The sequence below is a fragment of the Alligator mississippiensis genome, chromosome 14, assembly GCF_030867095.1.
Source record: "Alligator mississippiensis isolate rAllMis1 chromosome 14, rAllMis1, whole genome shotgun sequence".
Taxonomy (NCBI): domain Eukaryota; kingdom Metazoa; phylum Chordata; order Crocodylia; family Alligatoridae; genus Alligator; species Alligator mississippiensis.
The window spans coordinates 43,002,177-43,026,987 of NC_081837.1; the positions used below are offsets into that span (position 1 = coordinate 43,002,177).

General features: G+C 49.6%; 1 protein-coding gene across 1 annotated transcript in view; it reads right to left on the reverse strand.

Moving 5' to 3' along the window:
- The window catches only part of PLXNA2 (plexin A2), a 255,560-nt gene extending 234,924 nt beyond the window's left edge, over positions 1 to 20,636 (reverse strand). Inside the window, exon 1 of the mRNA XM_014598881.3 lies at positions 20,094 to 20,636. The gene's annotated coding sequence lies outside the window, so the exon portion shown is untranslated. The remainder of the gene's footprint in view (positions 1 to 20,093) is intronic.
- Between the last annotated feature and the right edge of the window lie 4,175 nt (positions 20,637 to 24,811).

The window sequence follows — 24,811 nt, forward strand, 5'->3', positions numbered from 1 at the left end:
CAAAAACTACCGAAAACCCCTGGCCGAATTCTGGGGCTTTGTTTTTAACCAAGCAGCAGAGCGAGGTGCAGGTAGGGGAGGGCTCAGTGGAGCAGAGATCTCTCATCCAACCCATGAAATCACTTGGGGATCTCACATCCCAGAACAGAACACAAGCATGGCAGATTTTCTTTTATTTATTTGGCTGTCTACTCCACTTCCATGCTGTATTATGCCAAGCACAAAGCTCTGAAAGCAATAATCTAAAACACAGCATATATGTTTGGACCCAGCATCTTCCTCCGTCAAACAGTCCCAGCATGTCCCCTTTTAGGAGTGCTTATTACATCCTTCTACAACCAACAACCCTATTACTTCCTTCTTCCTTTGTCTTCAGAGAGAAATGGAGATTTTTTTACATTTACTGAATGGGAGCTAATGAGATGCATCTGGTCAGGATGAGTCAGTAAGGCAGCTCCATCTCTCAGGCTGGCTGGTTTTTGGGGGAGCGGGGCGGTTCTGCTCCCCGGCAGGAGAGAGAGGCTCTTACAGAAGTCTCTACCACCAGGCAGCAGGCAGGGCTAAACTCTTGCTACCTTCACCCTGACCGATGTCCATGTGGCCAAGTATCTAGGAAAAGCAGCAGCATCCTTTTAATGCTTGCCCACTTTTAACCCCTGCAAGGCCTGCCTTTCATCCCCTGTTCTAGGTCTCTTTCTCCCAGACTGTACCATAGATGCAATCAAGACCTGGGAACCACACTGAATCAGGCCAAACTTGTTGCAAGGAGAAAGAAAAGTCTGCCCGTGTTAGGCTTTTTCTTAAGGCCATAAAAGTTTGGAGTTGTCTTCCTGAATTTATGAAACCTCCCAAGAAATGTGTCGGAGGGAGGGGTACCCCTGCAACTGGCTGAGCTGTCTCTGGGTGTGGGTTGATTCCACCTCGTTTGCTTTGTACAGTCCGATAAGATTCATTACCTTGGGGCCAGGAGCAGCGAGATGTACTGGCTCACACTCCTGACCTCTTCTCTAGGTCACCAGCCTGCCAGAAATTCCCTGGAATTATAAAACCGGTCACCAGAAGGGCAAGCCTGACACGCCGCGTGGTACGAAGTGTAATGTAATCTATTTGGAGCAGCCTCATCCAGCCTGGTCCCTCCTCTTGACAGCCAGTCGACCTCAACACACACCAGTTGCAGGGAAAAGGGCAGATGGAGAGTTGGACCGCTGGAGAAGTGTCTTATCCTGAACTGTGCAAGCAGGTTATGCACCTTGTCTGCCTCTCTCTGCTATTTCTACAGGTAGCAAAAGCCCCAGTGCTGTGAGAAAGGTTTCTCCTCTGAAGCCAAACTCTGTTCCTATGGAGGAAGTGGTCCATCTAAGACTGGTCCAATGCCTCCTTCACTGGATGGATGCCGGTACCTTGAATTGCATGCAGCTTGGCAAGGGTACAATTCCACCCAAGGGTCTCAAAGGGTGGGATTAGCTCCTGTCTTCATCTCTGCACATTTGGCTGCCAGCTTTACGGGCACCAAAAGTTTGGGGTGTTTCTCTCCAGATACTGGTCTCATCTTAGCACATCCAGTTCAACGACACACTTCAGAATCTGTTGCAAACTGAAATTACACAGCTTGACTTGAGTCAGTTGTTCTCTTATTGCAAGATAAAGGTAATTACTGGGACACTGTGGACTTCAGTTTGGGGTGTTTTTTATGGTTTAAATTGTAAGAAATCAAGTTAGAAGGAATTAAACTAAAAGAGACGTTTGACAACTTGTCACACATTGGGCTTCGAATGGTTAATTAGGATGCTACCAGAATTACAGGAGCTGTTTCCGAGTCTTTGTTTCATTCATGAAAATGAGGAACTGATTGCAGGAAACAGCCAGGCACAATGAGAAGAGGTGGGCTGCTGAAGCCGCAGGTGCAGTTCTGCCAGCACATCTATTTTGCCCCAAGAAGGCTACTACTTGCCCGCTCCGAAGACAGAAATCCATCCCACCTTGATGGTTGTCTGCAGAAACATCCAGCAGGGGCTCTTGGCACTCATCACTTATAATTTAATAGTTGTTGGGGGCTGGAAGGGACCTTACACACCATCAGGTCCAGCCCCGCTGCACGGGGACAGGAAAGACGGCTGGGATCATTTGATGGGCGTCGGGATGCCTTTTGAAGATCGTTAAGCTAGTTCTCAACCTATAGATGGTGCAATGAGAAAGGGAGCTACAGAAACCAGCCCTTTCCAAGCCGTAGCAGCACCATGCACTTGACTATAAGGACAGAAATGAATAAGCAACCTGGACAGTGAATGTTGAGTTGTTGTTTTTTAATACACCTGCAGCAATTAACCCCTTGAATGGCAGGCTTAAGACATGTCTCACTTTTGGATTTCACTGCCCATTCCACCCTTGCTCCCTATGGGAACCCACTTTAATTTCTCTAAACCAACCATCATCACAACCTCCTTGTAGCTGTCTGTCTAGCAGCCAGAATCAATAACCTCTTGTGACCCCGATAGCTGCCCTCCCTGTTCCGTGTGGCTGCTTATTCATGGGGATGGTATTTTCCAGGCTTGGGCTCAGCTTTCTGAGAAAGAACTTGGAGGCCAAAGTACAGCATTGTAACTATTGCTTCCTCCAGGACGGGGATAGGGTGGAGGAGGGGAAGAATGAAACCCAGCTGTGAAAAGGCATTTCCCTGATAACAAACATAATTGCATGAATTATGCACAAAATTCGCTCTTATTGTCCCGGCCTCGGATGTTGTTTATACAACCCGTGTACCGGATGAGCCTTTCCTCTCTTCCTCCCTCTCCCTATCTGTCCCTTACACACACGCCACACCAGTCTGTCTGGGATAAAGGGAAGCTCAAACCCCAATGAGTACAACTTTGGGCAAGCCCCTTCCTCGCAGTTGTGACAGTACATGACACTTTTAACCAGCATGGTGTAGTGGTCTGAGCAGGAGACCTGGCTCTGCCACAGACCATGCATAAACTCACTTCTTCTGCAAGCTGTGGTTTACACTGACTGTCACCCTGGGGAGCTTTGAGGTTCAAGGGGTGCAGATGCTCCTAAGACAGTGGTTTTCAACCTTTTTTTTGTTTGTGGACCCCTATAAAAATTTCAAATGGAGGCATGGACCTCTTTGGAAATTTCAAATGAAGTTGTGGACTCCCCCGAGTTGTAAGCGTGGGTATCCACATACTTTTGATTGATCATAGTCATCTTTTGGGGACCCCTCAGACTGTGGACCCCCAGGGGTCTGTGGGCCGCAAGTTGAAAACCACTGTTTTAGAGGAAAGCAGCTACACACACACACACTGCTGGCTTCCTCTCATTCAGCAAGTCAGAATATGGTCAGGCACTAGATTAAGAGTCAGGAGACCTAGCTAACCCAGGTTATGCCACCCTGGGCAGGTCACTCCACTGCTCAGGGCCTCCATTTCCAATCCCACTCTTGTCTGGATACATGGTTGGGCAGGACGAAGCACCTGTGTGTGCAGCACAATGCAGTTCCTCAGCAGAGCCAAGCAGATCCATCTGTGAACTGCAGCCCAGGGATGCTTACACACCGCAAGCTATGGTCTGGCATGCCTGGGTCAAAGCAGGACTTCCCTGAATCAATGGCACAATTCTCACTGACTTCAATGGAGCCAGAATTTCTCCTAAAGCTCCTCATAAGGCCCCCAAGACAGATTCTCAGCTTACTTCTACATCAAAATTGCATCCAGCTGTTCATCTCGGCAGGATGCATTCACCTGAAATTTATGTCCCAACCAACCTGAAAAAGAGAGGCAGCAAAATTCATAATCAACCTAAAACACCTCGGTGACAGAAATTAGACACCTTTTCTTTTCACCGCGCTGTTACCTGACACCTGTTATCTTATAAAGTGCAGCTGGCAGCTATTCAGCTTTAAATGTACTCCTGCAGAACAGCTTCTAAATTACCGTGCATCAAGAAGGAAGGTGCACGGAGAGGGAGTTATTTGCTATGAGGGATCCGGACTGGGGGAAGCACCGTGCGCAGCAGACCCCGTGCTGGTGTCTGCCTGCCTTGGGGAAGAAAAAATGCTCGCCTGCTTTTAAAATCTTAGAGATGCTTCATTCACGGTTTGCAAGGGGAAGGGTGTTGTTCAGACTCGGTGCTGTAAAAAGCATCTTATATTAGTGGTTAGCAATGATGGCCTCATTGCCATGAATGGCATTTCACCGACACGGCTTCCCAGCGAGGTAGGACTGTAGAGGTGGAACAGAGGTACAAGTGCATTGAGAGACTTGCCCAAGGTTATGGTGCAAGTCACTGGGCAAGCTAACAATGGGATCCCTGGTCTCCCGGGTACCAATCCCGGGTAGCCTGCCCCATGGGACATTATGGAGGAGCAGCAGAGAGCAACTCGGGACCGGAGGAGAAGCGGTCGCTCCTCACGGCACCACTTTAAGAGCCGCGTATGCAGGCGATGAACCTCAGCTTCAAATTAAATGGGTCCCCAGCCACCCCATTAAACAAAAACCTGAAACAAGAATCCTTTGTCTGTGCCCGCCTCGTCTGGGAGAATGGCGTTCGTTATCCTGACTGCTCCCCACGGCAGCAAGCTGTATTTACACAGTAGCCACGGTGCCGTTACCTAAGTACATCAGGAAGTTGTACGTTTGTTAAAATTAAGTACTGAAATGTGGAATCCCCAACTGTGCAGCTATAGATTTCACTCCGCCAGCAGCGCTGCAATTATGAAGAACATGCAAGTGCCTCTACGCACATACACACACAATCCCTGTTTGGAAGATGCTTTCTGGCTCTGTAATAAATAATTCCATTTCAGAGGGGGATTATTTTTTCAGTTCTTGAGCGCCGAGCAGGAGCCATAGAGATATTGGCTTTTATGCTGCCCATCACAGCTCTTACAGTTCTGGGGCACGAGAGGTAAAGGTGAGGCGAGGGAGCAAGGAAGCTTTCTTGCATTTACCATCGAGACAGGGTGTCAGGACTCGTGGGATCCATGTTTTGGCTGTGCTGCTGACTTGATTTCCCTCTGCCTTCCCCAAGGTTACAAAATGCATCGATCGCCGCCTGTAGCACAAACAGGTGGATAGTTCAGTAGACGCCGAGACTCCTGCCCCCTCGTCTCTGCTGGTTCCTCGAGGAAGACAACAGAGCCCAGGAGATCCAGCAGACGTGTTGCTCTACTCCAGCTTCTAGCTGCCGGTTGGACAACTGGAATTGCCACGGAGGGAAATGACTTAAACAACATCAATTGTAGGTGCGGCATTTGATCGGCAATAAGAACATAGAAACGATGTAAACCCTTAAATTAACAACCACACTAAACACAGGAGGAAGCCTCATGCCGCTGAAGAACCCTTTAGCATCCATCAAAGCAGCCGAGCTTCAGATACAGCCCTGAATGGACATATAGGCCATGAAGCGTAGCCAACCTTAGCTTTGTCACTGACTGGAGGGAGGCGACGGTCTCTCTGGACTTCCATTTACTCATTTGCTAAACTGCCTCACTTGGGTATTGGGAGCTTAATTAATGTTTATCGAGAGGCCTGGATGCTGCAGAAATGCAGAGCATTTGCACACACGTGACAGCCTCTCCCCAGCCTGCCACGGTGCGAGACAACCGGAGAGTGCAAGGCAACCGGGGAGAGGTTGTGAGTCCTCCCCAGGGCTTCTCTGCTCAAGCCCTTCCACACTTGATCACTTGGACCCTTTTGAGCTTGCGCCGAAGAGAAGAGAGAGCTCACGAGCTCCCCACTCTCAGCATCTTCCCAGAGACACAGAGGAGAGGGCAACTTGCAGGACATTGGCATCTCTGCCGCAGCTTCGCTACATCGATTCCTACCCGAGGACATGGCTGCTTTCTACTCATCCGCTCCCTGCTCCTCAACCCTGCTTTTCAATTTCAGAGTGCTGGCAGATCACTGATTAATTCAAGCTTGTTTAATAACCCTTCTGTTTAGATGAAACAAGCTGTCTTGTTTCCTTTATTTTTAACACTGACTCTTGTTTCTTTGCTAAGGATCTTACTGTCATTTAAAAACTTCTCCCTCTCCAACCAAGCTGATAATAGGATGGAGAAAGCAGCTCCTTGGGTCTGCGTCTGACAGCGATCGCAAGTCGCAGCCCACGAGGCCGGGGGCTAGCCAAAGAGTGGAGGGGGTGATGCTGTTATGAAGACCCCAAAATCTTGCCCAGCACAGAGTAAACCTGTCTGCGAGTCTCCTTCTCTATTATTATGGTGGTGCCGAGCAGCCTGCACAGAGGTCAGCGCTGTACGGAGGGGAAGACCACCCCAGACCCATGCACCTTACAGACATAATGAGCCACATGAAGGAGGTAAAGACAACCAAGGCAGAGAGATGACTCTTTTTTGCAAAAATATTTATTTTATATTTATTTATTTCTCTCTCTCTATATAGAAATAAATATTTTTGCAAAAAAGAGTCATCTCTCTGCCTCGGTTGTCTTTACTCTCCTTCACGTGGCGCATTGCATCTGTAAGGGGCATGGGGCTGAGGTGGTCTTCCCCCCTGTGCACCACTGACCTCTATCCACACTGCTCGGCACCACCGTAATAATTGAGAAGGAGAATATATATAAAAATGAGGCAGAGAGACAATGTGAACTGCCAAGGAACAGAGCCCAAGTTGTCCTAATTTCTTGTCCAGTGTCTGCGCACTAAATCCCAGCGCTTCTGTAAGCACCTGCGTGTTTCCTTTTATGCTGCTCTGTCTACATGGGAGAAGCTCCTCATACAAAGCTGAAATGCCACTACACCGCCTTCTTTAAACCCCCTGCTCTGCTCAAAGCAAAGGGTCCTGCTCATTGAGCAAAGGGTCCTAGACAACTCCTCGCTAGGTCTGATACAGCTTTTCCACGTGGACTGTACTGCACCTCCCCTGCATGTTTCTCTCACCAAACCCCTCCAGACCGTAGGCTCTCTGGGGCAGGGAGCATCTTGTGCTCTGCTTGTCTATGGTTCCCAGCTCCTAACTGGAGCTGCTAGGAGTTGCCAGCAATACGTAGAGTTATAATACAACAACAGCTTTGCTTACTGAGGAAACACGTTTGAGAGTCTCAACTGTCTCCTGCCTCTTTCATTTCAAAGTTGCACTTGTCTGTAAAGCAACTGAGTCATTTCCTTCCCACCACCGGGCTATCGGACCAGATCCAGCAGGGAGCGGAAAACAATAAATCCTTCACGGACTTGGGAGGGCCGCGTTTCACAGGGCCGCAGCGGGACCTGCCTTGCTCCAACCTTCCTAGAGCTCAGGACCGTCTCGCTTTGGGTCAAGTCTCATCTTCGGTGCTGCATCCCCACCAGTTCATAGCGCTCCGCTCTACCCCTGGACTGCTATGAACTGGGATGAAGCTGGCACGGTCAGTGACCCGTTGCATGACTTTGAGCAGTTCACTTCAAGCCTCAGCACCTTTATTTCCCTATCTGCAAAATGGGGATAATGATACGCATGTGCTTCTGTAAAGCATTTGCAGACCGAGGGAGGAGAAGCAGATGAATCCCGCAAGTCCTTCCACAAAGTGCTCAGTGCTGCAGCAATTAACACCACACACAGATTAGGCTGGTAAGACAATTTTTGTGTCTGGTCACTAGAGTTTGTTGGGCGAGCACAGGGGGGTCATTTTGTCCTCTTTCACAACCCCAAATCTCAGGCTCGGTTTATGAGCCCTGGCTGAAACAAGCTTGGCACATATGCGGTGGAAAACAGGTAAAATTAGTATTTAGGGCAGTTAGACTATTTAACAAGTCTGCTAAATTTTGCTGGTGAACCCCAGAGCGCTAAGTGGCCCACAGCAATGCATCTCACACAGCCATGGAGAAAGTTTTCCTGGGTCCAGGCTCAGCCCTGCTTCCATGGACTTCAGCAGGAGAAAAATCAAGCTCTATAATATGCATAAGGCCGAGAACAACATTCGCCAAATGAACCAAAATAGAACAGAAAACAAGCTAAATTACAAGGAAATTAACCTTACATCCTACTCAGTCACGATGGCTGGGATAGATAGCCTGGCAACGCATGGTGTTTATAGGTGGGGATGGAACGAAATGAATTGTCATGAACAAATCTGTGAGTCAATATTTTGCTTTTCTTCGTGTCACACTTTGCGCTACTTGGGAAAAAAAAAAATCTCAAAAGCTTTTTATCTTAAAAGGAGGAGGGAAATGATGTCAGGGTACAGAGGATGCTTGATTTCCAACTCCAGTTTCCAATTTGGGCTTTGCAGCCTAAATGAAGATTGATGCAATTAAAATGGTGGCAAGCTGAAGACACTTCCCCCACACCCCTGTACTGAGGACAGTCAAAGAAGTTCCCATCTGCCTGCAGTTTCTTGGGACTGCCATGTGCTCCCTATTGTAGGGGACTTGCAAGTGTGAGCACCGGTCCTTTCAACATAGGAACAGATGTTCTTTTGACAATTTGGCCAGAAGTGTCATTAGAGCAATTCCAGGGCAGTCAATAGCTTTGAAAATACAGCCCTGGTGGTGGCTCCTCAGTTGAATTGGTTTGCACTTTTTCAATGACACTTAAAAAAACCCAAACCAAAACAACCCCCCAACAGCTCAGGGAATGCAAATGTGTCAAAAACCACATCTTTAAAAGGGAAAGGTTCAACTAAGAAAGCAATCCCCTCAAAATACGTTGAAAACAGGTTTGAAAGTATAGAAAGGTTTTGCGGTGACGTTTTCTAAATGCAGAAAAAAAACGCTGATTTTGGAGTTCAGAACAACTTTTCATATAAAAAGTTGAAGCATTTATATTTTATATTAAAAATATAAGCAAAACTTACGGTTGGTTTTTGTTGTTGCTTATTTGCCTGGACTTTCAGTTTCCAAAACCTTAGGGGTTTGGTGTTTAAATCTGCCTTCAGGCCTGAAAAATATTGAACTCTCAGAAATGTTCAGAGGATGGGGGGGAAAAAAAAAAGATATCCTGTCCTGCTCTAGTATAGTGAGCACTGGAAAACCTGGCCCTGGGTTGATTCATGTGCTGTATTTTAACCAGATGCCTAGGAGCTCTCTGAGGAAGGGATGATCTTGGTGTTAACTCGATGGCTCCTAGGACGGCAGGACCACGGGGGTCCTAAACACCATAATCATACAAATTATGTGACGTATCAGCAAAGTTAGTGAGATGTTGATCCAAAGGGATGACTAATTCTGGTTGACCAACATGATAAATCTCGAAAGAAGTCTGATTTTCAAGCAGGACATTCAAATCTCTCTAGTCATCTTGGAAAAATTCACCCTCGACGGCCAGGAAGTAGCCTGACACTGAACTCCTTCCATATACATCACCAAACCGCTCCAGGGTGCTAAAAAAAATAGCCACTGCTGGCCCAAAACCAAATGGAAAGGGCCATGCCCAACCTGCAGCATCACTCCTCATCCCACCCAAAACTTTCTGGGATGAAAGCCTTGAAATGGAGTTTCCCGGTGACCTTCTCTCCTGGGAGGTGGGCTTTTATTTTTTTTTAAACAAGCTACAAAACATGCTCCCAAGTCCTTCAGTAGCAGCTGCCTTTGTCCTTTCCTGAGGATTAGTTCTAGCGCTTCCCAGATCAGCCGCAGACAATCTGTGACCACCTCAAAGCCAGAAAATGCATTTGGTGGAACTGATGGCCCAGAATTGCCCATGCCACACAATTTCTACACCTTGAAAAGCCCCATTATGTGCGCCCTTGCATCTGAACATCATCACACACAGAGCGGACAAGCAAGCAGGGCCCCAGGCCCTTGCTTCCAAAGTGTTTGCAAACTTGGTGTTGTTGCTATGAGATTTTAAAGCTCACCAGGCCAAAGCTATCACTGCCTTAGTACTCAGTGTGGGTCCTGCTCCCCCTGGGCTCGGTGTTTAAACAGAGTCGAAGCCAGTGCACCAGTCGGAGAAGTGCTCGCCACCTCCGCCCGAGTTCATGCATCACTCTGCAGAAAGCTCGGCGCAGGTACTGATGGATGGCCGGTAAAGGGAAATGGAGCTTCTGCTGCAGCGCCACAGTCCAGCCCAATGAATTATTAATGCCACCAATTTTTCACCCAGCACTCACACTTTTCATAATAGGATCCCCAAGCAAATTATGCTTCTGCAGCCCTGTGAAGCAGACCAGCTCCAACCCAACCCAACTTTCAGGCAGGGAAATGGAGTGGTAGAGACCAGGAGCGGTCAGGGGCAGATTGCAAGCGCCCAGAGTCGGGGCAGACTTTGAGACGCTTTCAGCATCCTCCCACCCTCCCGTCTCATCCTTTGACTACAGCCACTTTCATTCCCCCTCCCCGCCACCTGTCTCTCACCTATTGACCACCTCAATTTACATTTTAATTGACTGGATTTCTTGCATGCACAGTGGCCTCTGGCTGCTTTAGCACTCCATCCAGGAAGAGCACACGCCATCTGTAGACACTTCCTCAGCCTGACAAAGGGTGTTTGCACCCGAAAGCTTGCTAAGAAGAATTTTTCCAACTATATGAGTTGGTCTAATAAAAGACATCAGATTTACCCGAAGAACCTTGCCTGCCTATGTCTTTAGGCCAACACGGCTACAACCAACCCCTGAAAAAGCTCTCCTTTAGGCAAGTGATGATTCCTATGACACGAGGCCCTGAATCCTTTCCAAGATCCACCCCTGCTTGTTGGCACTGACCCTTGATGGGCAAGTCACAAAGGCCAGATGTGTCAAAAGCCCTGAAAAGACTAAGCAGGAAGCCAAGAAGAGAGTCCAGATGTTTCTTATGACTTAACACTGCCTTTAAACACCTCAAAGTGTCAAAAAAAGTGGATTGGGCTCTTCTGGGGCAGTGCTGCTACAGGGGAAGTTCGCATCTCTACAACTTAACACACTAGCAGCTTCTGACACCTCTGGGCTCTTTAACAACACTTGTGTCCACACCATCTGCTTGAGCAGCACTGCTCACAAAGCTAACGATGCAAGCAGCTACAGGATACCATTGCACCCTGAGGCCATCTCTAGCTACAGCAGGGGCGAGGTTAATTTTGGGCCCACAATCCTATTAGTCAGGGAGAATTTGACCTTGGACCTTTCAACGCTGAGACTCTGCTGCACTGCAACGTTGGCTCCTTCCAATGCTGCAGTAGGAAGACGGTGACATGCTTTATCCCCAGCACCAAACAGAACAATGACTCAAAGTTTCTAACTCCTGATGCTACTTCAAATCCACCGGAAAAAAATGTTTAACGGGTAACTAAGCATTTTCTTAAATCACCAACAATTGCCTTTCTCTGTTCTCCCCGCAGCTCTTAGGCTTCCACTAAAAAATTCAGAGGAAATGCACTGGCAAAAAGTATGTCTGTGTAACATTCAAGATAGCGATAAAAAACAGCAAAAGGCAGGACATTTGAGCAGAAGGTCAGCGCTCCCTCTTGTATTTTTGCCTTTCAGGGTATTTTGGCATCCATACAAGCTATGGACACAATATCAGTACTTCTGGGGCCTTGAGCGTAACACCCTTTCTAACACAGCCAGCTTCCCCGCTCTGTCCCCCCAATCCCAACAGATCTTCTCAATCAGGAAACCAAAATACCAGATGGGATGAAATCATGCACACTGGCTAAGTCCCCTCTGAGGCAGCCAAAATGCTGCTCAGCCCTGCTTTTGTAGCCTTCTCAAGGAACAGGGCAGTCCGACTTCAGAAATGCATTTTAGTTTCCCATTTGAACAGCGCTGTCGATGCTTCTGGTATGAATCACAAGATGTGTCATATTTGGTGCTTCCCTTAAAGCTCAAGCTTCTGGAGCCATGAGGATATTACCTGCTGATGCCACGAAAAGTCAGTTTCTAGCTTTCCTCCACTAGAGAAAAAGAAACAAGGAAGGAACCAAAAACCCCTGAACTAACCCAAAGCTCTTAAAGTTTTATTTTAAGTAAATGTCAACATATTGAGACTGACTGGCTGTTGAATGCCTAGCTCTGGCAGTGCTCCACGTGCAATGCGAAGGTGACTCTGGCGAGGTATCGCTCACAGGACGTTTATGTCCGGTCCTGACTACATACAAGCTTGCGTTGCTTTAAAACAAGCCTATAACTAAAGCAGTGCAAGCGTTGCGTGTGTAAGGGTGTGTGCACTTCAACCTGTCCTCTGGTGAGATACCTGCCTCCGTGGGGTTGGGTTGTACAGCAACCCCAAAACACCCGTGGAGCTGCCACGGCGGGCAGCTCCGTGATCAGTCATGCAATGCATTTCAAGCTCTCCCCAGCTGATGACGCACGGGAGGAAATACCTCAACTAAAAGCCACAGTGTTGGATGCACTTAGACGTCTCCTGCAGGCACTTATTCCCCAACTCACTAAGCCTGGCAATAACATAAGTAACTTGTTCCCAGCTGAGTCAGGGGCAAGTCAAGGTAGATGCGCTTCCTCGGAGGCCTCGTGCTACACAGAAAAGCAAGTGAGTAAGCAGCCAGTCACTGCTGAAGAGGTTTCCTGTTTTCTCCAGCCTCGCTGGGCTTCCTGACACAAGGTAAAGGGCAGTCGGAGCGCTGATGCTCGGTGCTGACCTGCAGCTGCTGATGAGTGAATTAAAACTGCTGCTCCCGAATGCTGGTCACAGCCCGTCGGGAGCCGAGAGGGGAATAAGCCGTTTCCTTTAGCTCTCCACAGGGTGCATGGAGCGTGTCCTCTCTGTGAACCATCATCCTCCCTCTGCCTCCACCCAAGGTTTTCCAGCCAAGGCAGAAAAAGCAAAGTGCACCCACTGCCCCCTTGCTTCTCCCCATCCTGGGTTGGGTGAACTGACTTGCTTCGACAGGCTGCCCATGCAAGCTGAGCTCCTAGCATTGATTTTGCACTTGCTATAAAAGGTGAAAAACAGCTCGCAACATGATGTGGACTTTCCCCAGCTGTGAACTCGGAAAGCAAACCCGTTAGTGGAGTCATCTAGCATCAACCGGGTCCCTAAATGGAAGAAGCTACGTGAGTAGAAGGGCCTGTTTTGCCAGTAGCACCGCATGGATGCTAGGGCTATTGCTGGCGTGTCGGCCAGGTGTGGGGAACATCTGCATTGCATCCAAGGTGGGCACCAGCTGGGTGCTGGCAGGGCTAGTCCACCCAACCCTCTTAACACGGAGCAGCAAAGACGTCCTGCTGCCACGACTCTATGGTGGCTCCTCAAACAGAAACAGTTATAGCTGCAAAAAGCACAGTTCTTGGGCTCTTCTTGATACAAACTGCTGAGAAATATCAGGGCTCCAGCTAACATTGCTCTCCCAACCAGACGTGGAGGCCTGGCATTAGCCTCCTTTAAGCAGCTATGAGAACTCATGCTCCCCAGGGCCCAGCAACACTCCCGAGCTGAGCAAATGCTTATCTAGCACTCAAGGACCAGGGCTGGGGAGGAGGGGCAGCCTCACCAGGCAGCAAGGAAGGAGACTTTCTTTTCCTGTTTAGCTTTCGGCTTTGCATGAAGTCGTCTTCCTCGTATTTTGGAGCCACCCTCGCCCTGGTCTCCCACCCTGCCTGGCTCGGCGCAGACGGAGGGAGACCGGGATCAGCTCCCACCCCTACCACGGCCGCTCAGCCCCAGCTCATCTGATTGCTTCATTAACGAGCGATAAGAAAGGAGCTGCCACAGCTGAGGGAGGGCGAGGTGAGAGGTCAGCGTAATATTTACTCAGACGTCACCTTTCACTTTCAGGAGGTGGCGAAGGGACTTCAAAGCAGCCAAGGGCTGCGAGTCTGTCTCCTGTCTGCCGAGGAAGCCGGGCTCCTGCTAGCACAAAGCCCTTTCCAGCCCCAAACTCCTGCCAGGCAGGGGATGCTGCGGTTCGGGACCGTGGGGTCAAGCCTGTTGCAGTCCCTCAGCTCTCCGTGCTTTATTCTTACCCATCCCCTTGCGCTCTTCCTTGGGACCCCATCTTGCCATGCTTTAGAAAGCTGCTCCCCATCTCCAGCCCTGGGGGCACGTTAGAACTTCGAATCATAGAAAATGAGATCACATCCAGTCCAAAGCAGGGCCAACCCCAACTAGACCATCCCAGCCAAGGCTTTGTCTACCCGAGTCTTTAAAGCCTGCAAGGATGGAGATCCCACCACCTCTATGGGTACCTGTTTCTCCCTTCCAAGTGCCCATCTGCTGCAGGCCAAGACAACCAAGAGCTGGCAGGGATGAGTTGTGCCAGCTCTGCATCACCCAGCCACCACGTACCCGTGGCCTGAAAGCTACAGCAAGGAGAGCACTCGACTACAAACAAGCTTGCATTGCTCGGGTCTCCGCGTGCCAGAGGCCAAGGATGCTGCTCCATCGGATGAAGGGGAGCCTCCATTAGCACTTTGAGCCATGTGCCCACAGCGGAGCAACCCCAGTTGCACCCGCACCTCTCTATAACTTGCAGCACGACGGTGTTTCCATCTCAGGTAAGGCTGAGCCAGGGGCTTGGCTCTTGCAAGCTGCTGTCTATATTCCAGCTACACCCCCCACCACCAAAAAACCCCATTTCTCCCATGTGGCCTTTAATTTCTGTCCACTCACACAGCTTCTCCGCAGTCATGAGTGGGGAGCACCCCTCATCTGCTTCCCAGTTGCGGTTCAATGGTCTCCGTCTGCACGCTGGGCAAGCTGGAGGGTTGGGCCGACAGGTCTCAGCCAGGCTCACTATCACTTTCCCTTTTATGAGGATCTGGACTTTTTTTATAATACGACTCTGATGCCTTTTATCTCCCGCTCCGAATGTAATTTCAACCCAGGCAAAGCAGGATTAAACTTTCATAACATGATACATTTATCTCGCTTTTCATTCCCCACAACCACCTCCCCGTTCGGTTTCGCCCAAAGAGAAGCCGAGATTACACCGGGAAACGTGAGATGGGAAATATCAGATCAGGAAGAGGGAGGCCACCTCTTTCCCAGTGCCCCATCTCTGGTCTGAGCATCTCCCCAAAGCAGCCACAATCGCTATGAGCTGGCAAAGTTAGGCTAGTAATACTTCTCCGCCCCAATGAAACACAAGGGTGGATTATAACCCAGACAAAAGGCCCGGCAGAGAACACAGTGGAAGATTAGATTAGAGGGATACATCACTGACGTGTGCTACACTCACTTATTTTGTCTCACTTTATTTTTTTTTTAATCCCATTAGACCCATTTCACCACCGCCTGAGAGCATCTCGACGCCTGTATTCAGGCCGCGGTAGGGAAGCAGAAGGAAACCAGGTTGGAGACCTTGCAAGAGCGCACACTAGTGACGGAGGAATCAGCCACTGTCAGCCAGTTTTGCTGGAAATCTTTGCAAAACATTAAAATCTTACTGCCTCCCCGCAAGAGCCATTTCTAGTAACGGGCAGGACTTGGCAAAGCGATGGGTCAAGCACTGCCGCTATCTTCATGTTCCCTTTAATCAGAAGGGACCGTCGACTCTGAAGGGGATGGTAAAACCAGCCCTAGCAGCTTTCCACACTGCATTTGGTGCTGATTTTTCTCTTCTTTTTTTTTTCCCCCATCAAAAAAGCTGTTCTGTCTATTCGAGTCGAGCTGCAGGAGCCCCCCTCTAGCGGGATGAGACGGTATTTCAGGCCCACAGCCCGGGCGGATGCTGTCTCCCGGCAAATACAAGACCCTGCACAATCCAGCCAACTCCTGAGCTGGGAACTTATGATTTGGCCAGCTCATTATTTCACTGCTCTGCTGCCTAAGCCCTTTTGGAGCTGTCTCGGTCAAAATTAGATTTGAGTTACGGACCTGAGGCTGGCAAAGGCAGGAGAGGAAAGATTACAGGGGCGAGGGGGCGGAAAACACAGCAAGCGTCTTGCTCAGACTGGAAAAGAAAACCGATCGATTGGAAAAAGAATCCAGAGCCGAAACGGCGGATGCTAAATTCCCTGCACGACGCCAAAGGCCGGGTGGCTCTACAGCTTCCCCCCCTCCCAGGAGCCTCGACCGGAGAGCGTTGCAAGTGGAGCGGGCTCCACGTGCTCCGTTTCACCCGTATTTCTGCTTCCTACAGGAGTCCGACTCCCACTTCTGGAACAAAGCTCCGGGCCGGGGAGAGGCCCCTGCGTGGCTTTGCCACGGGTCAGCACGGCACCGTGCTGTGCATGCCACTGGCCCTCCTCTCTGCCAAGGGCTGCAGCACCCCAATGCACAGCCAGCTTCCCTTGACCTACAGGGAAAGGGTCTAGACACAGCACCCCGCACCTCCCCAGGACAACGCGCTGCCTGGGTCCTTCTTTTGTTCACACTTTCTCCTCTTTATCTTTGAGCCAGTCTGCAACCCCCCGACAAAAACAACTTTCCGCTGCCCCAGCCTGAGATGCTTTTAAGTCCTGCAGCCGAAATGAGTTTCAGCATCACTGGGAGGCTGCAGAGAAAGCAGCTTGGAAAGCCAATGGAGAGGAGGTATACAGCTTTGGAAAGCAACTGAGGCAGCGGACAGACCCAAGTCGCCTCTAGGATGGTCTGGGCCATGAACATAAAGACACGATACACTTGGCCATCAACGTTTGTGGGGGGGAAGAAAAATTGGATGATGCCTCCCCGCCCCCCGCCCTCTTGCCCTCCCTTTCTTTGTTGTCGTCGCGGCCTCCTAGCCAAGCTGGTTAAGAGATTAACACTCTAAAAACCACATTTACTCTAATTAACCATGAAATCTTTGTAACTAAGTGAAAAAATGTTTCCCTTGAGGGATTTTTGTCCATTCATCACTGTTTGAAATGTAGGGAGGGGGTCAAAGGTGGAGGGTGGGGGGGCAGGGAGAGACAGAGAGAGAAGGACAGGGAAAAAAAAAGGGATAGAAAATTCAGATCTAATGAATTAAGAGAATGCCCAAGGGGGAAAGCAGACTCCTGCCATTAAATGCAGGCACCTCAAAGGGGTATGGAGCTGGGGGGGGGAGCTGTTTTTTTTCCCTAGCTCTCCAAATGGACGGTTCCTGAATTATTTCTAGTTAACAGACTGCAAACACAATGCTTGGGTCTCTTTATGGTTTGGTTAGCTTGGCTAGCAAGCCCGGCTTCTCCCATTTGCCGTGATGGACAGAAGTACATTGTGCCCCTGGCTATGTGTGCAGACAGCTGTGCGCCGCTCCCCCACGAGACAGCTGGGTGAGGAAGGGGCTCTGCCGGGAACAGGCACGCCGGCCCCTGCGCTGGATGCTTTCATTTGCCTTTTGCCAAGGGAAGGCGCTGGAGAAAAGGAGGGGAGAGGAGAGAGGGCAGGGAGCAAAGCTTGCCACAACTTAGACCCATAAATATTTCATCTCGGCAGAAGATGACTGAATATATTCCTGCCAGCGCCTTTCTTGTGTATTTTAAATGTGTCACCGCCTTCCACTTCCCCCCTCCCCTGTTTGTGTGTTTCTTGTAACGTGCCCATGAAATAAAGATTAGCTGAATAATCAGGAGTGTTTAGAGATGTGAAAGGGCCTGTCTCAGGAGCGCTCTGGGCTCAGGTTCGTCTCTCTCGGTTTTTTCCCCACTCTTTTAAGGATGCCCGAGACAGAGAGAGGAAGCAATATTTGCACTTGCTACAAAGGCGCCGGGGCTGAATGGAAATGCCAGGGGGCAGATAGGCAGAGCGTTCAGAAATACGGGGATGAGGGCGCGTTCCCCCTCCCCTGTCACATGGTTCTTGTTCTAGCCATTGAGGGGCCAATTAAAAGCGCTTGATGAGGGCAGGGTTTGAACCAATGCGTGCAAGTGCATGGGAAAGAGTGGGTGAGCATTGCTTAACCCATCCTGGCTGAACAAAGATACCTCTACAAAGCAAATTTAGAGCGTATTGTGCCAGTACCAAGAAGCAGGTATGGCATCTCCTCTTGAATCGCCCATCCGCACGCACCATGCAGCATCTAGGCATCGTCTTCCACTTCTAACCATGACTTACGCAGCCTGCTGGCTCAGCTCTTGCATGAGCGTATCAATGCTGAAACCTTCCCCAGACATTGGATCAATCCCAGGAGACACATCCAAGGCTCCAGGCTCAAACTGCATCAAAAAAGTTTCCAGAGCCAGCTCTGGATATCCCCAAAGCACTAAAGCTCTTGGGAGACAGTCAACGGGAGACTTCAGGCAGATCCTGCAAGTCGAGACACCACAGCGTCTACACCACGAACTGCTCCAAATGTCATTTCCATTTAGCTGCTTTGCAAGCCAATTTGTCACGTCCTAATGCAATTTGCTGAAGAGAGTTAAAGAGCACAGGGCAGGAGGAGTCATCCTTTCTTCAGCATCATATACCCAGGTGGAGAGTGCTTGGGGTCTTTAGGGGTTTTAATATCTAGCTGTATTTCAGAAAGTTCAGTTTCATTCAACAGCTGAGGGGCCAGGGACAGCTCAGGGTTAACTGGGAGAGCAAAACAGAGTGCAAGGAAAGCACTGGGAGCCGCTATTTCTATCAGATCCGTGGGTTCGCAAACGCATCTGTTACCTGTCTCCACTGCACAAACTTGTTATAAGCCAGGGGGAAACTCTGCAAATAATTAGATCAAATACAGCTATAAAGGCAATGAAGAGTAAATTGGGTTGCTTCATCTTCCTGCAACGAGCACGGCAGAGGAGAGAAGAGCAAGGTGTCTGCGTTTGCTTGCACGAGCCATTTTACAAGAGAAACCAGACATACAAGTGACTCTTGGGCTGGACCGTGCTTCCAAAGTCAAGGTGACTCTGCTCAGATCCTAGAAGCACTCCTAACTATTGTATTTAAGGCCTTATGGTTTATAAGCCGAGACTGAAAGAGCATCTGGCAAAAGGCAGCAACATAGGACACACTTTTTATTTTATTTTTTTAACCAAGGCAAATATCTCCACATTGGGAAAATATAAGCATCAATTCTGAAGAGGGCACAAAGGCATCAGTCATTCTGCGGTGGAAGTAGGTCATTTGACTGAACTTTTAGAGATATTGATATCACCGAGGCCGTCCGGCACATGAAAGCAGACAGCCTGCCTCCCAAAACTCAGTCAGGGTCCATCAAACAGATTCATCCTACTAGTGAAATGTCAAGTGGTAGACAAGTAACGAGGAGGAAACCCTCCTAGAAACAGGATTGCATAGCACGGTACCCTACGAACATTGCATCCTTGCTTGCTGCTGAGCCAGTATCCTGAACACAGATCACGGAGGCATGATTTTTTCCCCCTCTATCGCTCCTTAACCCCCCTGCTTTCCCTTAACGTTAACCTACTGACTTTCAGATGCTGCTTAAAACAGTGATTCAATGAACATCATACATCCTGCCTTCAAGACCATGAAGTACTGGCACAGCTTGCACAGAGAAAAGGCTGGTGTTTGACTATACCAGGTGAAACCGGGGGCCGGATGAAGAGAGGACAGTGCGGCCCCTCACTGTACGTATAGACAAGCCGCTGTTATGATCGACACGCATGTAGCATCCAAGCAACTTTAGGGTTTGATGAGGCTGGAAACAGTCCCTGGGACCTAGGAATTTTTTCAGAAAAGCATGCACAGATCCCCCCTTCCCTTTCCCAGCTTCTGGAAAGGGATCTTGCAGGATCTGGGACCTTCACAGTAGGGATATTATTTTTTCCAGGAATCCTGAGTGCTGGCAAAACAAAAGTCTCTCCTGGCCAGTGGCAACTTTTGAGGGGTTTTGTTCCCTTATGACGCACTGCCTTTCCCCAGTCCAGGACTGAATGGTAGGGAATGCAGTCACTTGGATTTAGGAAGGAATAAAACATATTGACAGCAGAACTACACTAAGGGGACAAAATAACAGGATGCCCAAACTGGATTGGGAAGGGTGGGGAGGGGGACAGACAGAGGGGAGCCTCACGGGACTTGCATTATCGGTTGAGATTTAGCTAGCAAATTAGGAAACCCCTCAGGATGATGCTCCCAAATCCAGCCACTTCCAAGTGAAGACAAACATGCTCCTACAGCTTCCAGCCTCAGCCAGAAAACAACCTGGATGCATGCATGCACCCCCCAAAGCCCATCCCCAAGGACGTGGTGGGGGTCTTTCCCCGAGGGCACCTGGCGAGACTCCCCCTTTGGCAGGGGGGAGAGCGCCAAAGCCGCGGCGCTGGGAAAGGATATTTGGGGGCTCCCTTCATGCAGAATAAGAGGGGGCAGGTGCTGGCTGGAGGCACCCCCGCCTTTGCCCACCCCGGCTGGGTGGCTTACTTACCAGACCTAAAGATCCTCTTCCGTCTGTCTCCTTGGGGGCTCTCTGCTTTCTCCCCCCACCCCTCCACCTCCTTGGATTTACGGAGAGGTAATCCAGTCCGACCCTGAATTCATTGAAATCCACCGCAAGTCACCAGCTACTTATCTGTATTCCTAAAGTCTCTCTGCTCTTCCTTGGAACGGCTCCTCCAGGCAGTCAGTCAGTCATTCCTCTGAAGCCCCTGTGCGGCTGGCTAGCCAATTATTCTTATTCTTTTTAAGGGTCCTTATTGCTAGGATTCGCCCACCTAGACTTCTCCCCTACCCTCCCTGACATCAGCCATCCCGGGCTTCCTTTGCTTTTTTTTAATTTTAATTTTTTTTTAATTTTTTTTTTTTTTTACAGTCCCATTTCCTTCACAGATCTGTTTTTTCCTCTCTCTCTCTGTGTCTCTCCCTCGCTCTCTCTTTCTACCAGCTGAATTTCACAGTAACTGTGCACTCCTTCTCCCGGCTCTAGGCTGGCACTGGAAGCTCATCCCCCCATCAGCAGCAGTCTGACTGCTAAAGCCTGCCTCCCTGTATTACCATGTAGCTCATTAACATACAGTCACTGGGGGTTAACTCTTCCGCAGCCGCCAGCTCCAAACCGCAGGCCTTCGCCAGTGCCCAATGCTGGACCCTTGCATTTCTCTCTCCGGTGACGTGCAAGGAAAGCGGCTCAAGGGATGCAGGTGCAAGCTAGAGACCTCCATTGACACTTGTTCCCCAAGAACCTGCTGAGCCGGACCAGCCACCCGCAAACTACCTTAAAGGTAAAACTCCAGCAAAGCACAAGGATTCAGAGGCAGGGCTGGGAAATGGGGGCTGACACATGGGTGCTGCCCACTCAGCCTGGTTTGCAAAGAGAAATGGAAAGGTGGGGATACCGCCACCACACCCCTGCCTACCTGCTCCCTGCTGCCCCTCACCAGGCTTTGGGAGGCTTCCCCGACAGGGATCCTCTATGCACCCGACATTGCTTTTGCCTTTTATTTTATATGCATGCGGACACATGGACAGAAATACAAACTCAGTGAAAAATAGATTCATAGGTGTTAGGGTAGGAAGGGACCTCAATAGATCATCGAGTCTGACCCCCTGCATAGGCAGGAAAGAGTGCTGGGTCTAGATGACCCCAGCTAGATGCATATCCAACCTCCTCTTGAAGACCCCCAGGAGGTCTTGTATGTTAATGAGCTACAGGGTCAAGGGGACCCTGGGGGTCCTCTTGAAGACCCCCAGGGTCTTCAGTAGGAACCGTTGCAGTTTTAAGGCAGCTCCCGTGTTAGGGCATCCATTTCCTGACCTGGCTACTAGCTAGTCATCTGGTTACTACCCACATGGGTTGGATTTGAAATGCTGAGAAAGGCTCCACAACCCATTACTCACCCTCTGAGCCATCCAGCACCTCCTAGTTACACACGTGCATGTTGCATTGCACAACAGGAGTGAAGAAATACAGGCCTGTGCTGCAGCCGTCATGCAAGGGATCTGAATCGGGCCACCTGGGTTCTCGTCTCAGCTGCTGCCACCCGCTTCCTATGTGAACCTGGACAAGTCACAACCCCGGCTCCTTGCTACACCTTTTCTCCCTCAGCGCAGCAAGAGGGAAAGGAGTTTTATGCAGCATTTGCATTCCCAGTACCTGGGTTGTGCTCCTGTCTCAGGGCACTGGTTCAGAGCCCCTGGGGGGTGGTTTCTGCACCTTGTACGCTCCTGGATGAATTAAAGGGGATGACTACACCTAATGATTGTGCTTGGGAAATTCCACTTCACAGGTCTGACTTGAGAAGCAACTGGATTGGGTTCAGACCCTTGCGCCACAAGGCAACGTGCAAGTCCAGTTGCAACTGGATTGGGTTCAGACCCTTGCGCCACAAGGCAACGTGCAAGTCCAGATGCAACTGGATTGGGTTCGGACCCTTGCGCCACAAGGCAACGTGCAAGTCCAGATTCCTACTGGGAAGAGTAAACACAGACTGCAAGCAGCCCAGGGTCTACCATCCACATCCAACTCAACAGGTCAGAGGACTAGGAGCCGATCGCAGACCGTCCCAACCCAAACCGTGCACCTGATGCAACACTTTCAGAGTGGATGAGCAACTGGGATTCCCACCTAAAAACTTCAGGCGCACCACAGCATACACGTCAGAGGACCAGACTGTAGAAGCAGAAGATCCTGCCCCCCATCAGACCAGCTGAAGAAGGGGCTCTAGCCAAGTGGTGATATGTCAGCGAGTTGCTGGTTGCCAAAAGGGCTTTGAAGCCTTGTGGTTACACCGTGTTATGTTGGGGTATGTCTCTGGGACACGCAAGAGAGCACAAGTGGGGTAATATTTAAAACAGCAAGCCACTCTAGAGACTGACATGCTTTAAATAAAGCCAGGTCATCTGATTCAGATAATGTTCCCATCCCCAGAGAGGCTCAGAGGAGCTGCAAAACAAATTATAAAATAAAGAGGGAACCATACGTACGGGAACAGCTGAGACTTGCAATCAACTCGGCTGCCCTGAGGAGATAGCAGACAGACCACACCGCTGCTTATGTGGCTTCTCCATTCTTCCATATGGAGCTCCTGAACAATGCTCCTCTACCCTGAAGTGGGTGCAGGTGCTGAAAGCTGCTTTGGATATAGCAGAGGCAGGCTCACATGACTAGCTGGCTCTAAAAGCTGTAGCCACACAGACGTGCACTCCAAAGCAGCACAGCTTCTTCAGGAGCAATGGAGAAGTAAGATCCTGACTGTCCCTGGACAGGAGATTCCAGTCTTTACTTCCCAACCTCTCCAGCAAAAGCTTTAATCAAGGCATCTTGTCCCTAAACTAACACACCTACAGCCCTTAATCACGGCACACCGCTCACCGGGTATGCAGGAATAGTCAGGGGAAGAGATTAACTCTACTGAGGAGGCTCCCCAGCTGTCCCCTGCCCACAGCTCACATGCCTGCAGCTAACTAAAACCATTTGGGGGAAGGAAATAAATATCTCTTCCCTGAAGTCTCCAAGCCTCTCGAGGAGGAGAGACTCAGCGATGCACCGGAAAGGTCCTTTCCCTTGGCAGCACACTAGGCAGGTGCTCAGCAGGTTGCTGCTTGCCCTCTTTGGTCCCGGCTGCTTTTTCCCTTTGCAGGAGTGCATGTTTGAGAAGGGTAGAAAGGAGATAAATTAAGCCCATGAGCTCATTCCTATTGCTCACAGGTAGTTTAAAGGTATTTCTCCCCTCGAGGGGACTACAACAGACAAGAAATCAATAGTCTCCCCAGGGAGAAAGCCACCCTGTAGGCAGTGAATACACCTCTCTAAGAGGAGATGTTCCCTGTCGCTCAGGAAAGGATTTCCTTGTTTAAACATGTTCCCTACAATTTTCCAGCATGAGGCACTGGCCCAGCTCAGGCCTCGCTCCTCTTCCCCTCAACTGCTTCACTCATAGCTAGATTGAGTCTGAGACTGGGGATATTTCGGCACCTGGAAAGGCTATCTACAACGCAGCTATTCAGCTTGGGACAGGGACACGAGGCTGCTCCATGCACACAGCGAGCTCTGCTCTTTCATTATTCTGCCCCCGCTACATTTGCTGCGTCTTGCATTCACAGCAAATGCCACTAAATCCCATTACAAATACCAGCCTTGGCTAAACGCACGTCCCACTAATGCAATTTCTCTTTTCGTGGGAAGTCGTACAAGGCGGGTCGGAGCATCTTAATTGCTCTCTCCTCTTGGCTGGACTGTCGGCATCCTGCATTCTGGTTATTATTTATTGATGGCCAATTGTTGTCAAGATGGAGAGTCTCTCTCTGGCTAATTACAGGATTGCTGAGCTAGGGGAGCAGCCCAAAAGGGCAGCAGAGGAGGTCACACATATGATGCAGGTGAGGAGCACGGGTCTTTTCCAAGCTGTGCACAAGAGCAAAAAGGCACCAGCCAGGATTCACCTGGGGTACTGATGCCAGTGAGTGTGAGCTGATGAATGATGTGTTTGCCTAGCCACTTCTCTGGCCATGCAGGATTTAGGCAACAGCAGCCTCATACCCAAGCCAACTATAGGTAAAAATCCTTGTCTAAAGTTGTGTTAACCCATGCCCAAGACCTGTGACAATAGTAGTACCTGGAAATTACAGGAAGCCTTTTTGCAACTGGAAGCATACAGCAGGCCTTCACCATAAGTATTTATCACTAGGAGGAGAACACGCGTTTGTGGTACACTCATATTACACACACACACACACACACACGTAGTGTGTATGTACTTGCACGTGCATTCAAGAGGTGTGTGCATGTGGCCTATTTGGGTCTGATGCCAGCATCTTGCAAGGATGTACTTGTTAGGCCATGTCAGTGTTTGATGCGGTGTTTGTGTCTTCCATGCAGGTCTCATTTGTGTCCTCCATCCTGTGGCTCTGTTTTGTCCACGTGCTGCTGTGTGCTAGTACTGGGCATATTTGTTCCTAGGCATATGTGTTTGTGTATGTGTGTACTAGGCTTCGGGCATCTTGTCACTTTATTTTGAAAATATGCCTCCATGTCTCCTTCTTGCATTTGTGGAGCATTTGGTGCATTGCTGCCTCTTTGTTATATGCACAGATCCATAGTTGTGAAGCTTGCGTGTGCAAGCTGTCCGTGTCCGTGCTTTCTGGGCACGCCGGGCCAGTGTTCTGCATACAGGTTTAGATGTGCATCTACTTCTTTTGTGAACGTAT